The 10807-nt window shown below is 44.3% G+C and overlaps 1 protein-coding gene across 1 annotated transcript in view; it reads right to left on the bottom strand.

Annotated features, from left to right (window-relative positions):
• Positions 1-9539: 9539 nt before the first annotated feature.
• LOC146679651 (stonustoxin subunit beta-like) overlaps positions 9540-10807 on the bottom strand; it is a 17842-nt gene continuing 16574 nt past the window's right edge. Inside the window, exon 5 of the mRNA XM_085450404.1 lies at positions 9540-10807. This exon is cut by the window's right edge and continues 553 nt beyond it. The gene's annotated coding sequence lies outside the window, so the exon portion shown is untranslated.

Raw genomic sequence — 10807 nt, 5'->3', positions numbered from 1 at the left:
TCCGACTACTGCATTATTCTCTTTGGTTGCTTTCTTGGAGAAATCTTGCTGCCTCAGTAGATCTGTTTTAAGACTGGCAACCCGGTTCGCTCTCTCGTCTCCCTGGTATTTTGCATCCAGCTCAGCATGTCTAGTTGTGTAATGACGTTTCAAATTGTATTCCTTGTGCAGCGCAACTTTCTCTGTGGAAATGAGACAGGTCGGGGTGCCCCTGTGCTCAACAAAGAAATATTGCATTTCCCACTTTTCCTGAAATTGTCGGTGCTCATCACCAACCTTTCTCTTCACCGCAGGCTTTGAAAAAGACATGTTTGGGGCTATGTGACATTTATAATTCTACTTGGTGTCACTGTCGCATTGAAGTTTCAATCAAGCGTTTAGCCGACGGACGGGGAACGTCTCAACGCGTAGAGAACGTCATTTCTGCTTCTTTTTCTTGCAACCGTAGCACGGCGATCGGCAGATAAAAAGCCGGTAGCAGTCTCCTTTGTTTTTACGCTCGATGTTCATGTCTTTCATGACGACACGAACACCGTGGCGTTTGCAGATGGTAGAAAGTGCAGGGATAGCGAGCGCAAAAAAGGCGACTGCTCACGGCGCCGGGCTGTTGTTACAGGAGAAAGAAGCGGAAACGACACCGTGACATATAACAAATAACATCAGCTGTTTCTGATGTTAGTTGTTTTGACTGCTTTTACATTATATTGAAATATATGTAATGTTCATGTTTGCTGCAATGCAAACGCAGTGATGCAAATAAAAACATGGAGCCACAAATTACGGTGCGACCCTATAATTAGTCCGGGTTACCGGGGACTGTTGTTGCCGATGAACAGGTGTCGCTATGTGACTGCAGACTAAATTGGGCTGCATTGAGTTCATGACTTTTCTTTTATCCCGCCGCCTACGCATCACTGTGAGAGTTTATATGAGATCTCTCTCTGTGGAAAAATAACTTTAAATCCCACTGACGTGTGTATAAATCTATATACGTATAATGTCCCGCTGGGCAGCAACTTAAAAAAACAACTTTTTTTGAAGTGTTGTGAACGCAGCGCGCTGGGGCGAATGTCGGCGTTTGCCCAATAGAAAGGAGGAAGCCAGCCAGGCACAGGAAAGAAAGAAACACTCCAGGGCAACGCTGCTGGAACTTTGACTCATTGAGAAATGTTTCCCTGCTTGCATCAAGCCCGGCTGGTGTCCCCTGAGATCCATATCCCACCCTGATTGGTGGGTTAATTCAGCTCCACCCACAACACTGTAAAGTGTCATACATTATCAAACTAACATTACATTTTCATATTAAGGTGGGGCCAAAAACTATCGTCCTGCGGGCCGCAATTGGCCCGCGGGCCGCGAGTTTGAGACCCCTGGTGTAGGAGGACACCTACTCTGTGTCTGGTTAAGTATAAGAGCCCTTTGTTAGGGGGACCGCTGGACTCTTAGCACCAGCTTTGGGGTCACAGGGTCACATCTGGAACAAACACACACACACACACACACACACACACTATGCACAGACTGGTACTCTTTGTTCATACCTGTGTAAGACGTCATAATGAACTTGTGCATATTCATGTAAGCTCAATAAAGAGCAGTGTTACGAGGGAGCAGACGAGAGCGACTGAGGTCAAGTGAAGGAACGGCGCTGTCACAGTTCTCTCCCTCATCAATTGTCTGGTTCCAGCGGTGGGTCTGTGCTGGACGACCCATCACCAGCTTTTTCCACTGGTTACCAGTACGTGGTAGAATCCACTTCCAGATCTGGTTGTCTTTAAATCTGTGAATGGATTGGCTCCATCTTATCTCTCTTTAACAAAAGAATCCAAGTGGAGCCCTCAGGTCTGCAGATAAGCAGCTTCTGACCAGAACTAGACGTAAAAACAGAGGTGAGCTTTATCGATGGCTGCAGCCAAACTCTGGAACAGTCGCCCTTCACATCAGGTCGTCACCAACACTGGACATTTTTAAAAGCCGGTTGGAAACACATTTGTACTCTGTAGCTTTCAATCCTGACCAGTCTTTATAGTCATTACTGTGTATGTTTCCTATTTTCTCTCTACTCTGTGCAGCACTTTGGCTCAAGCTGTTTTTAAATGTGCTGATAAATAAATGTAGATTTCTTTGAATAAAACAGTGGAGCCGAGCTTTGAGCTCAGTGTGTAACAGTGTGTGTGTGAGAGCCATGTAATGTCCATGTGTGCATGCTGACTGTGCTGCTCTGACCCCCCTCCTCCTTTCAGGGTGGAGCCTGCTGGAGTCCGATGGTTGAGACCAGGTCTGAGGAAGTGTAAGTGTGTTTTTAATGGGATTCATGAAAACAAAGCAGCACACATTCAACCATCTTCATCATGTCAGGAGTCATCATCAAAGTGTCAATCAATGAACAGATGATGGATCAATAACTGCAGCTGGATTGTGTTTGTTCTCTCCATCAGATTCCTGTCAACTCACAATCGACACAAACACAGTGAACACAAAGCTCCAACTGTCTGACAACAACAGGAAGGTGACACGTGTGGAGGAGGTTCAGTCATATCCTGATCATCCAGACAGATTTGATTACTGGGCTCAGCTGTTGTGTAGAAATGGTCTGACTGGTCGCTGTTACTGGGAGGTCGAGTGGACAGGAGATGTTTATATATCAGTGAGTTACAGAAGCATCAGAAGGAAAGGAGGCAGTGATGACTGTGTGTTTGGACACAATGATCAGTCCTGGAGTCTGAGGTGCTCTGATGATGGTCCTGATTCTGTCAGGCACAATAACAGAGAAACATCCATCTCCTCCTCCTCCTCCTCCTCCTCCTCTGTCTCTAACAGAGCAGCAGTGTATGTGGACTGTCCTGCTGGCACTCTGTCCTTCTACAGAGTTTCCTCTGACACTCTGATCCACCTCCACACCTTCAACACCACATTCACTCAAACTCTTTATCCTGGATTTGCAGTCGGTCCTGGTTGCTCAGTGTCATTCCAGGGTGGCCTTTTGTTGTGGGCAGTCTGAGGTACACCTGTGCACTACTCATGATGTCAGATCAGCATCCTGATGTGGCACACCTGTGAGGTGGGATGGATTATCTCAATATAGCAGATGTGCCCACTACCACACATTTGGACTGATTTGTGACCACTGTTTGGGAGGGATGGTTATATTGTGTATCTGGAATGAATTTTAGGTCTCTACGTCCATCCCATGGGGAATGGGAGCAAAAACAAAGGTGTTGCGTTTATATTTTTGTTCAGTGTAACTATTACTGATCTGAAAAGAAACCTAAATCAAATAAAAAGAACCTAAATCCTAGTAGCATCTTTTACTGTAAAAGAAACGTGGATTTTTTCCTTTTTTTCCTGTTTTCGCGCTTAAAACACACAAAAACATGACAACAGTGTTTAGAACAAAGCGTGGCTGATATATATTATCATAACTCTGGATTTACTGGCCTGTAATTAAAATTAAAAAACTTTAAAGTCCGAACTTTCAATGTGGCTGAAACAGAGACTCAGCGTGGCTGCAGCTTGTTGCTGTGTCAGCTCACATCAGTCATGTGATTTGGAGGTGCAGCGTGTCCGTGGACCACAGAGGGTTAATAACACTCACCGTCCTTCCATTTCCACAGTGTAACATCCACCCAGCTGTGTAAAATCCGAAATTCCCATAGTATTGTTCAAAATGTGCTCTGGCACGATCATAAGCATCGCTTGCTGCTGAAAACAAGAAAAAAGCCGGTCCTGCTATGGGCTGAACCATTTGTTACTGATGGAGGGGGGGGACACTATGGAATATATTCAGTTTTAGCATTTATATTCACTGCTGCCTGTAACTACGCTCAAACTGTTAATGCTATCTTATTTTAATAAACAACACCGTCATATGCAAAACTGGGGTGGCAAGGGATCTTTTTAGGGTGGCACTTGCCACCCCATGCCACCCTTCTAGATCCGCCCCTGGTGGGCACAGACCCACCAAAGCAACACTCAGCTCACCTCATTCCAGGCGCTTGTCTGCTGGAGACCATGAGCCTTGTTAGTCACACATCAGCACCGTGGTAGGAAACAGCCTCCATCATTTCATTAGATCTGAATTTGGACTGTTTCCCTCTGGATGAACCAAGTCTGTCAAATCTATTGATCCAACACAAACAAACACATTGGCTCACAGTCAGATTGGCTTTGTATGGATGGTGTAACAGGGGGCTGGGAAAGGATGCTGAAAGCTGAATATAACACAGAACAATAACAGGACATATAATAATGTAGAAACATGATCTTCAACAGGCACACTTCTGTTATTCATGATCACAAACACAAAGAACTTGTGCAGCCCTGATATCAGCCCTAATATATGAGTGTGTTTGCCCAAAGACTGAAACAGCATCAACATGACAGCTGTAAGAAATCTTCTCTCAGCCTTGTTTGGCAGAAGATCCCTGCAACAAAGATTGTAGCTGAAAGATGACGTGTGTAAAGTTTGCTCTGTGGGAGGGTCGAGGCTGTTTTTAGACCTTTGATAGTTTCCAATCCAGTTCTGACAGACAGGAATAAAAACAACATCATTAAGATCAGATCATGGAGCTGTTTGCTGCCTTGTTTCTATCTTCACATTACAAGACTTTACTACAATAAAGATGCTGACATGTATCTGTAGCAACAACATCATTGAATCTAGAACAACTGGAGCCAAACCAGTGGCTCTGCTGGGATCACTGGTGAGCCAACACTTCCTTGTTGATGCAGATTTCAGGGCTTCCTTTTGCTCCTCCGTTATAACTGTTCTCTCTTCTCAACACATGATGACACAAAGGAATCAGCAGTGACAAAGATGATGCTGAAGAGAAGCACACACTTCACACATATAACAGAGCAGTGCAGTTACACACACCTCTGCTCGACATCAGGCCTCAAACAAAGACACAAAACACTAACTTGACTCTAAACAGAAGAAACGAGCAGCTGTTTCTGTTCTGTGCTTATTTATATTTGACACACATGCTTCTCTTTGTGCAAACACACATCGCACTATAAGGGTAACCTCGCACACAATGATTGGACAGCACAGTGATGATGCTGGGAGATCCTATACGCAGCAACACAGAAACACTGAGAACTTTAAACAATGATGGAAAGTGTTATAAATGACTTGTTGGCCTCTGATCTGTCACAAACAGCTGAAACGTGTCTCTCATGAGTCACATGAAGGTTTTTGACAGAAAGGACAAAAAGTAGCTGCAGTCAGTTTGTGTCATTTTTATATTTATTCATCTGGGAGAAAAATCTGAGGGACATTAAAATGTGTTTTCAACAGAGACAAGAACATGAATATAACAGAACAGGTAAATGAACATGTTTCAAGTAAACAGCTGGACTGATCAGGTCCAAACACAGAGTGATAAACTTGTCAAACAGCTGTCATATCTTTATATAGAAGCTCTTTATAAATGCTGCTCACTGCAGTCTGTTTACTAATAATGTCAAAGTGTTAGAAACACAGAAACATCAGAATGGTCTTTGTTCACAGAAACCTGTCTGGGATCCTTTGTTGTTCTTTTGATGCAGAGTTACATTATAAATATAAAGAGTTATTTCAGAGTCTCATCAGTTTTCCTGCATGTCTTTATTTAACACATCAGCAGGGCTGAAGCTCTCATGTTAAACACACACTGATCTATGGACACGTTCATGTGTTTCTAACAGAACCAGGCTGTTATCAGCCTGCACTAACATTATGTCACACACACTGAATGTAACAGTGACAGTTTACATCATCACACAATCAGCTGTGATTGTTTCACTGTCATCAAACGAGTCAACAGGAAGTAGAATCAATAGAAACCAATCATTTACTGACAGCATGTCTGATGGAAATAAGTGCAGATTATGTATGAAGTCTAACTGCACACAGTAACTGTGTTACAATAAGGACTTAACAGCGCCCTCTGCTGGAGTGTTTCAGTACTGCGTTAACTAGAATACACCACCTCCTCCTCACACCACCTGCTACAGCTCTACTCTTCTATGACTACAGTCATCCACAGCACTGATGTGAGGTCACATGGTTCATATGTAAGGAGCACAGCTGACCTCAGGTCAGTTTAATGACTGTGAGCAGCAGCTGTGTTATTGTCACTGTGACAGGGAGACACTCTCAGACACAGCGCTCATGTCAGCTTGTTCTCATGCAGGAGGATCAGGAGCTCCATGTTTGTCTTTCTGTTTGAATCATGATGTGTTTGTGCCATCAGAGTCTGTCATGAGTACTCAGGGTTTCACAGCAGCTCTTCTGGATGCTGACGAGGACTCCAACCTCATGTTTCACCTCTCTGAGCTTCTGATGTCTGTGAACACTCGTGTTTCTTCTCTGGGCTCATCTGGACAAAAACACCTTTCTGTGTTTGGCTGCAGCCTCATTCTGACTGACAGGAAGTGTGTTATCCATGAGCTGCACTTCTGTGAGGAAGTTTCCTGCTGTGTTTCCTGTCTGTGGACAAACACGAGTGTTCCAGCTGAGGACTTGGTTCCTTCCACCTGTCCATACAGGACATCACGCTGTCTGCAGCTCTGTAAATGCAGCTCCAGGTCCTTCCACGTGCTGCTCTGTATTTGTGCAGTTTGTAGTGTGTCCTGGGAAACGTAGCACACATGGTGTTCTTCTGCTGTTTCCTCCTTTCACTGAGTGTGAAACACTGACGCTGTGCTGTTGTTCACAGAGGGGAGCTGATTCTAGCTGCAGCTGGACTCTGTCATCTAACTGAATGTGTTGGTGCTGATCACGGGGCTCTGAGGGGGGAGCAGCAGGAGGACTCTGGATGCTGACGTCAGTGTATCTGTGGAAGCTCCCACAGCGTGTCTGTCATTCAATATTGTGCTGTATATTGTATCTATGCAAAGATGAACAGACTGTGTGTTCACTGGTCTCTGTGCTGCAGCTCTGATGTCATCATCACTCCCTCCTCCACCCTCAGCAGTCCCAGCATGCTGCTGTGGTGCACCCCACCCTCACTCTACACCTGAGCCACAGACCACACCCTCCACCTCAATATACACCACAGTTTTCTCTGCTGTGGAAATGAGATCAGGAGGAAATCATCATTATTATTATTTAATAAACGCTCACATTAATGTGGGCTTATTTGTTTCATATTAGAAACATTAGTTGAGTGTTTTTAGTATAAAATGGTCAAAGTCCCTCTTTTTGCTCCTCCCCTCACCTGTGGATGGACGCTGCTGTTACCGTGGTGACAGCTTGGATGTGTTTCAGTCCTGCCTGGTTATCACTGCAGGAATCTTTCACATTTATTACAGGTAATAACTCTGATTTTTCTGTGTATTATGAACCAAATGTATCCTGATACACACAGAGATGGATGAGCAGAGGTCACATGATGAAAGAACAAACATGGAGTCTTTGATTTATTTAGATATTTATTGATGAATGCAAACAAACCTGACACTGAACCATCGTCCAGCAGAACAAACCTGATCACATGACCTGCTGACCCAAACAGTGAAAAGCTCCATGGCAACAACAACAAACAGCCTCACATATGTTAACAGAGGCTGTTAGAAGCACAGAGTCTTTACAGTCTTTCTCCTGTTTGGACACAGATCTCTGCACATCTTCATCACAGTTACTCACAGACGTGCAGAGTGTGTGGATATCAAAGCTAAGTTTCCACCATGTTTGTAGTCTGTACTGGGACTCATGGAGCATCTCTCTATGAGCACTCAGTGCTTTAAACAGTGAGTCCCAGTTTAACCAGCAGCCTTCACACCACACATCACACAGACATGGAAACTTCAAACCTCAGACTGAAGACACCATCAGAAATAAACAGATTGTGATGAAGATGAAGAACTGGACCAGTTTGCTGTGGTTTCTTCTGTTCCTGTCAGAAATAAGAGTCTGGCAGCACTTTGCTCTCCTTCCACATGTTTAAGGAGGAAGTGAAGAAGAGCGAGTGAGTCGTCTTCCTCTGTGGGCCCAACATCAGGCAGCAGCCACGTATTTTTAAAAACCCAGCACACTGCTTCAGAAACACTGAGTCAGGTGACCAGAGTCATGTGATCAGTGAGGTCTTCACTCAGGACGTCACTGCTTCAGGACCTGATTCAGAGGTTTATAAGGATCATTGGTGCTGATGTTGTGTGAGAGCTGGTGAACCATGGGGAACATAAATAACAACCAGGCCATCAGCAGTTCTACCCCCAGCTCTAACACCTACATAATACACTGTACATATAGTTATATAGGTTATAGTATGTTATATATAAACGTAGCTGAAGCAGTTTCATTTGTAGCTTCACGCTGCACTTCACATGTTTGTCCACCAGATGGCAGCACAGAGGCCTGTGTTGGAAAGCTTTGAGTAATGAAGTGTTTTCAATCCAAGCTTCAGAAAGCTTCATGTGGTCATCAAGGAAGCAACCAGGAAATATCTGCTGTGTGTAAAAACAGCAACACAAGAATCCAGGATGAAGACAAGAAACTCAAAGCTCACAAAACAGGTGGAGCTAATTTTGTGACGTGTTTCTGTAAAAACACCACAGAAGTGAATCATCAAAGTTTCCATGTGAGCTGATGATGCTGCTGCAGAGTTTCTGTGAACCTCCTGTGACCCCGCCTCCTCATACAGAGACATCTGATTGCTCTTCAAACTGCATCACGTGGACACATGTGATTGTGTGTTGTAGTATTGATCCCAATGCTGGTATCAGTCCTGGATCAATAACACTGGATGGATGCGTTCAGCATGGAGCCCCTGAGCTGTGTTACAGACAAACATGGAAACTGACAGGTCTGTGTCATTCACAGTCTGTAACACTTCTAAACAACAGAGGCTGACCCAAGTGCCTCAGAGCCAGGCACGCTCACATCACAGCTCTCTAAATAAGCCAGTTTCAAAATAAGAGCTGAAAGCTGTGTTTGCTTGTGTTAGCTTATTATTGTGGAGACTAACATTCAGTGATCATGTGTTCAGACTCATAATGATTACTCTCAGAAATCCTGATCTTTGTATTTACTGTGTGTTGGATCAATAACTGAGATTCATGGTATCACACAGCTGTGCTGCTGCTGATGTCAGCACATCTGGAACAATACGAGGTATCTGCTACCAGACTGAGCAGGACGTGAGACCTGTGGACTGTTTAAAGCTGTCCCTCCACAGCTCACTCAGACCTGATCCACACCTCAGTGATATTCTCTGACTTCCTCAGTAGAGACAGAAACCATTCAGATCTGGGACCATCAGCTGACTGATGATGTCACACAGACTGTGTTTTTCAGGAACAGTGATTCTGATGTGAGCCTGCTAGCTGACAGCAGACCTGATGAAAGCACATGTTCACATCTGTGAGGACAGACTGGACTCTTTGACTGCACCTTGGTTCTCCTCAGAGGTCTGTACAGGAGCATGTCCACCCCCACTGAAGATCTCAGTCACTGTGAAACATAGAAAGCTGCTTGTGTGGCCTCTGCCTCACATGTAGATACAGCTACAGGTTTCTCTGTCAGTCAGACTGAAACAGTGTCCTGATGCTGCATCATTCAGCTCTGTGCCCCAGTCAGCATCACTGGGAGCTACCAGTGTTTCTGCCCTTTTCCTGTAACACTACACTCAGCACAGGCTCAGCTGGTATCCAGTGTTGGACTTTGGCTTCAGCTGCTGTGATAGATCCTCTAACATAGATCAGCTCTGCTACATGTTGTTAGATAAGTGCAGCTGCTGTCATGTCCTGATGTTTCTCTGGCTCAGCAGCTTCTCCATCAGAGGTTCACATGGAGCTGATCCAGTATCTCCAGTAACTGTGTTCTGTGCCTCACTGGTTCATCCTTCTGTCTGTGTGACGTCAGTCAGATGTTGAAGTTAAACTCTGTAATCTTCACTGTGTCACAGAGTTCAGTGAGTCCCGTTATTCACAGTATCAATCAGATCATCAGAGAACAGCTGATCAGCAATCAGTGGTGCCAACAGCGCCTCCTGTGGTGAGAGGATGCAATAATGCAATGTAGCATTTTTCCACTCAACACTTGCAGTCATGGAAACTGTCTGTTGGATCTGTGTGACGTTGCTTTCTTGGTTAGAGTTCCTCACAAATGTCCAGATGATTCTTCTAATGAGGCGTCGACCATGTTTGCAGCTCTTTGGAAGAAAACGTCGCCCTTTGCCATCCTTACTTTTCTTTGACTTCTTCAAATGCAGCTGAACTCCAGCTGGTATTTTCTTGGACTTTGCAGCTGTTTCTGGTTATCAGTTCATTCCTGCAAACCTCTGAAGCTGAACAACAATGATGCTGCATTGCTGGCTGATCCCAAAAGGTTGATTCTGTTCATCTGGACGTTTTCAGAAACGTTTGCTCACTGATCAGGTGACTTCTTCAGTCTCAGCTGACTGCAGCTTTACAAGCTTACAAACAGCACATTTGCACAATGACTGAAAGCAGCAGCACCTGATATATATGATACTAATATAATACATATACATATATAATCCATACTAATGATGAAGGAACTGAGCTCACAGTCCATTGTTCATTCAGTGAACTACTCAGTTTATTTTGGGCCTCAGAAATGCTCACTCTGTTTGTACATCACTGTCAGCAATAGACTCATTCTGCTGTGTGGACAGGAACACATGTGACATCACTTCCTGTTTGTTTGTGACTGAAGAGGAAGAAGTTTACAAGGAATCATTTAGAAGAGTTTCAAACATCAACTGATTGAATCCATGAATCTGAAAACGTGTTTGTGAGTGAAAGAGACAGACATGTACAGACTGAACTATCTGTTCAACAGTCAGAGTGTTTCTGTAAC

The sequence above is a fragment of the Copadichromis virginalis genome, unplaced genomic scaffold (genome assembly GCF_057382275.1).
Source record: "Copadichromis virginalis isolate Kocher_CV1m ecotype Utaka unplaced genomic scaffold, C_Virginalis_male_GT1.1 unmapped_scaffold_1, whole genome shotgun sequence".
Lineage (NCBI taxonomy): Eukaryota > Metazoa > Chordata > Actinopteri > Cichliformes > Cichlidae > Copadichromis > Copadichromis virginalis.
This window is presented reverse-complemented; position numbering and strand designations above follow the sequence as displayed.